Genomic DNA, 5,776 nt, shown 5'->3' with positions numbered 1-5,776 from the left:
AATACCCCACAAAATCCACCTACAATGCCAAAATTCTCGTCACACTCCGTACCCACCGAGGAGAATCTACCAAATGGTACTCCTACACCGCAACATCTCACCGGAAATTTTATTGCCAAGTCCGCCTTCATCCAACTAGTTGAGAGGAGCCAATTTGGGGGGATGCCTAGTGAGGACCCTCATTCTCATATGGAAACCTTTTGCGATTATTGTGATGCTATCTCTCAAACGGGCGTGACTCAAGACCAAATTAGATGGGTCTTATTTCCTTTTTCCTTAATCGGCACCGCAAAGCAATGGTTGAAGGGCCTTGATAAGGCCACCCTTGGAATAGATTCTTGGAAGAAGTTAGCTCTAGCTTTCTACAAAAAATTCTACCCACCGGAAAAGACCAACATGCTAAGAGCTCAAATTACGGGTTTTAAGCAAAGGGATGAAGAGTCTTTGTATGAAGCTTGGGAGCGGTTTAAAGGTATTTGTCGCTCATGTCCTCACCATGGACTTAGCGAATGGTTTTTGGTACAACAATTTTGGAATGGTTTATATGAAGATTCAAGGAACATTCTCAATATGGGATCAAATGGAATGTTTACCGAAGTTAATGACAATCAAACATGGAACAAGATTGAGGAAATGGCGGTCCATAACTCACAATATAGTAGGCCTCGCAAGGCTACTAGAGGAGGAAGGCATGAAGTGGACTCCGTTACTCAATTGGGTGCTCAACTTAGTGCTCACATTGACACAATCAACTTGAAGTTTGAACAAGCTATGGCTAGACTTGAGGAAAACTCAAAATCATCGAAGCATCATGTCAATGCCATGACGGCATCCTCATCAATCCCAAGTGGGATATGTGAGAATTGTGGAACTTTGGGTCATGACCCAAGTGAGTGTAGGGGAACAACCGAACAAGTGAATGCTTTCCAAGCATATAAGAGTAGTACCACTTATTCAAATTTTTACAATGAAAACACCAAGTTCCATCCAAATCTCTCATACAAAAGCCAAAATGTTCAAAACCCTCAAACAACATACTGAAGGAAATGTAGATTCATATACATGTTAACATACTCTTATATGTCTAAATAATTTGTCATAAAATTAATTACGGATCTTATGCATGCAAACAATAATATAAATAGAGGAGAAATCATGTCCTTACAAAATGGATTTCGGCTATTAGGGCACAAGAGAGATCACCTATCTCTTCTTGTTCTTGAGCTATTCCAATGGAAGAACAAAGATCTAAGTGTAAGATCTCTCCCTATGCTTTATACCCAAGGCTTCTCTTAATTAAATTAATATTACAAATACTAGTTATAATATTACTCAAGGTAGAAAAATGGAACCAAAATATTTATAAACTCTTATACTATTTCGGTTTTTTTTTAGAGAGATAAAAGGGAGGATTTTAATTCTCTCTAAAACTATATTTTGGATGAGTGAATTAGAATGAATACCCACTAAAAAAACATTTTAGTGTTATTAGGTAAAATTATAAGAAAAACAATGATGGCATTTACTTCCCCAAAACCGTGTAAGAGGAGAGAAAAATGGGAGCCAATGCATGGAGAAATTGTTCTTCACAAGGAACAATAGGCTTGCATGGCTAGGTTTCCTTTTAATCATTGTGTTTTCCACTAATTATAAACAACTTATAATTAGCTAAAAATCCTTCTTATTTTCGGCCCTTTGCTTAATATGGTGTCCATATTATTTTTGTCAATTGTCTATATGTTACATGTCACATGTCACATATATTTGTTTATGTATTTTTATCATATTAAAAATCAACGTATTAATAAAAATACGTCATATACAAAATCGACTTAGTAATTTCATAATTACTTGTGCCAAAAATTTTACCAATTTATAAATCACAACAGATTGTATTTATAATAATTTATTCAATTCCGATTGTTTCTTTAAACAATTTATTTCATCCGAGTAATGATACAATTCAATTACTCAGACCGTATCTTATTTAATCACATTTCAATATGATACGTAAATTTTACTTCCAAAATCGTCCGTCAATTTTCAAGTAATTTAATTAACTCGTAACATTATACGATTAATTAAATAATCAATTAAGAGTATTGCCCTTTAGGTATGACCTAGGGGTCAACTGATCACCACCGTCACACGACAAGAATGTCAAACTCTAGTCACCAATCATTACCGATATATGTTGACCGTTGACATAACAATATTACTTCCCAATTGTATTCATTTTAATGAGACTTAAACATGTGATCATCATGATCAACAGTCGTGATCGCATTATTGTCGGAGGACACATATTCCAACAATCTCCCACTTGTCCTCGACAAGTGTGCGTCACCAATTCTCTTGTCCTATTACTATCTCCCACTCAATGCAAGGTGTCTTTCGTGTCGTACTTGCAAGTGATCATATCGAGAGTGGTTTCCTCGATCCGGAGAATAACTGATTGACCGGACTTATCTCTCATAGATACTTTCCGAGCGTGGCCACGCATTTCCGGTTCATTACTCCTCGAGTGGCCCCGAGATATTGTTATAACCCCGACTAGGGGTGGACAATTCCTATCGCACTCATTCCCTTCGACTAGCCACACCATCATAACCCAAAATATGCCCATTTGACCCCATTTACGAAGGTCGTAGTAACACAAATCAAAGTTAATCAAAATCAGTGCCATCTTAGGAGAATAGTCTTTAGTCAAAAGAATCGACTCATTTGAATACTATAGTAGCTCTCGCCACGACCAGGCTCTATAAACTTGCCAGAACTCTATAAGCGGTCATTAGGCCCGACAAAATGTTCCTAACAGTCTGCCTATGTGATCGACTAGTCATCTCACATGACTGTATGGCACTTGAACTTGCTCAATCGCCTCACACTCTAGTCACTTCGAGACGTCACCTCATATAAGTAACTATGGGCAAAACAATGTTAATCCATGTTCACTTTAACGGGGTTCAATTGTCTCTACAACCCGTTTGGATATAACAATGTACAAAGGTGAGTTAATAATAACTCAAACGACAAATGTCGACATCACACTTGGGCAATCAATATCATATTACAACCTTGTGATGTATATCATAAGTGTAAACACTCATTGATTGCAATAGAAGTTTAACATCCCATGTGTCCATGTGTTCAAACTTCTTACACTTGCATTTTCCTTCATATTCATATTCTCTCTCATAGCATGAATCTTACCAAGTACACATCAAGGTTCCCAACCTTGGTTTCGGTTCTTTAACTTGAAAGAACTTTCTTATCGATCATCTCATAACGAACGAATTTGCGATGAATAATACAACTTGCACCGATCAAGTATTTCATCCACACACAATGCACTAGGTATATGTTTTGTAGAATCTTGTAACAATTGACAAGATTATTAGCTTAGTACTTCTCACAAGTCCTAGCTTAACTAGGAAAGATTATCTTTGAATAACTTCTTATTCAACCAACCATCTTTCCAAAACTTCTCATTTCTCTTTCTAGCTCGAAAGTTTTAGGATTCTCATAAATCCTTATATGTGCTCTCTGATCTTCTACAAAATGTGCAACCTCTTATCACATAATGGAACATTCTCGACAAGCACCGAAATCGTTCATCGGATTCTACTTGAGAATTCATGACGTTTCTATTATGGCTCACCAACCAATCATCATGCTCTTATGCATATGATTCAAAATTGGACATGTACATGATTATTCTAATGGCGGAAACATTAGTTATTGATAATCATGAGATCAACCGTTCTCGTGTTCAATGAACTACCATGATCCGCTAATGGTAATTCCATTTTCATTCATATGAATATCCTATGTATATGTTGATACGATGTGTATCTCTTTAATACTAATCCAACATCCCATGATGTAATTGGATTCATCATTGTCCATTTTCATCCAGAATTGAAAACTCAAAAGCTTCTTTATGAAAGAAGGTATTAGCTCGTCATTCTTTAATGAGTAATGAGTTTTATACATTCAAGGATGATAGCTCCCACTAAATTCCATGTCTTCACATGAGAATTTCCTAACTCCCACTCAATTCCACATATTTCGAAATTGACTTCTCAATCGAAATTTGTCAAAGATGTAAATATAAATTGCTTTGCCAAGTTACTAGGATAAAACCATATATGTTCCCATCATATCCTTTCAAAAAACCTATTTTGAAGTGGTCTCATCTCAACCTTACGGAAAGAGATTTTTAAATCTCTAACACACTCATGTCATAATGATGTGTAGTAATGTCATTATTCAAATATAAACAATATCTAGAATACGTCTTTCGAATACTCTTTCTAAGGAGGATTAACCATTTCCTAGCGAGGTTAAGCAATGACATTTGCGTGGTTAAAACGTTGGCTATTGAAGATATCGGAATATCAATCTTTGCAACTTAATCTTGATCATAACTAGTATGTTACTTTGATTCATTTAGGCTCTTAAGTAAAACTCATGATTGAAACTATTTGGTCAAAATTTTATCATATAGAACTTAGTCAAAACTTGTTAAGACTTTACATTAGTCATTTTTATCCAAAACTTCTTTTGGTCTCCTCGTGTAGTTATTTTGAGAATTTACTCTTATGATTACTACACTTGGTCTCATTAGTTATATAGAACTAACTTGAGACCATAGATCTTATCTATTTGGTATACTATGTAAATAGATAAACCTTTATTCAAATCATTTTCTCTTGTGTAGATCTACATTTACACAAGTACACAATTTTATCTTGCCTTGTGTGTTGTGTCCTCATTTTTCTCCCACTCTATCTTTAGAATAAATACACTATATATTCAAAGATAGCATATGAGACACTAATCAATGATGTTGAAGTATAAGGAGAACTATCTCATAGGTAGACTAATTGATATTGAATTCATGTGTGTACTTGGTGATTGACATACCTTTAAGAGAGTTCATAGACTCAAAATCACTTTATAGATGATCATACACAAGCCTTAAGCATGTGGACATATAATGAAACCCGTCATTATAATTGTCTATTAGATCACTTTAAGTGAATAATCTTATGTTTCAAAACGCAAGCATTTAAAGATGAAATTTTAGAACATGAAGGATAAATGATAAAACGGGTGATTTGGGTTGCAAACCAAGTCACTATCATCCAAAATACAACTCATTATCCAAAGTACCTTTCCATGTCAAACACGGAAACTTAAAGTTCTAAAATCCAAAATATTACTTAAAATAAGACAATGAAAAACAAAGCTCCATAAAAGCTATCCTTAGCTTCTTCATGGTTTCTTATGCTTGCTTTTCTTTTCCTTTGTCTTTGCTTGGTGGAGGCCCTATTTACAATAAAAAGGGAGATACATTATCACAACTTTGCATCATAATACCATAGTTGAATTTAGAAACATAAAAGAAGGTTAGTCATTTACCTACTGGAGTGATCTTTCCAGCTTTGATATCACCAAGGTACTTGGAACAATTTCTTTTCCAATGTCCCATGCCATTACAATAATGGCACTTGTCAAGAGGACCCTTCTTGACTTTGGATGTGCTAGCTTCACAAGACTTAGCTCTGGTGAATGTGGGAGCTTGCTTCTTGCCCTTTCTCCCATTCTTCTTGAACTTCCCTTACTCTTTGTGCTTATGTTAAGCACATCCTTGGGAGGGTTCACATTTAACCCCATGTCCCTCTCGGCTTGCACAAGTAACTTGTGCAACTCCTCAAGAGACACATCCTTGTCTTGCATATTGAAATTCACCCGGAATTGCACATATGCC

At 35.5% G+C, this 5,776-nt stretch overlaps 1 non-coding gene across 1 annotated transcript; it reads right to left on the bottom strand.

The window, feature by feature from the left end:
• Positions 1-396: 396 nt before the first annotated feature.
• Positions 397-503, bottom strand: LOC141624281 (small nucleolar RNA R71). The gene has a single exon (XR_012534089.1). It is a non-coding gene; the product is annotated as a small nucleolar RNA R71 (small nucleolar RNA).
• Positions 504-5,776: the final 5,273 nt, after the last annotated feature.

Source organism: Silene latifolia, chromosome X (genome assembly GCF_048544455.1).
Source record: "Silene latifolia isolate original U9 population chromosome X, ASM4854445v1, whole genome shotgun sequence".
Classification (NCBI taxonomy): Eukaryota; Viridiplantae; Streptophyta; class Magnoliopsida; order Caryophyllales; family Caryophyllaceae; genus Silene; species Silene latifolia.
Note: the sequence above shows the minus strand (reverse complement) of the source record. Positions and strands in the feature narration are given on the sequence as shown.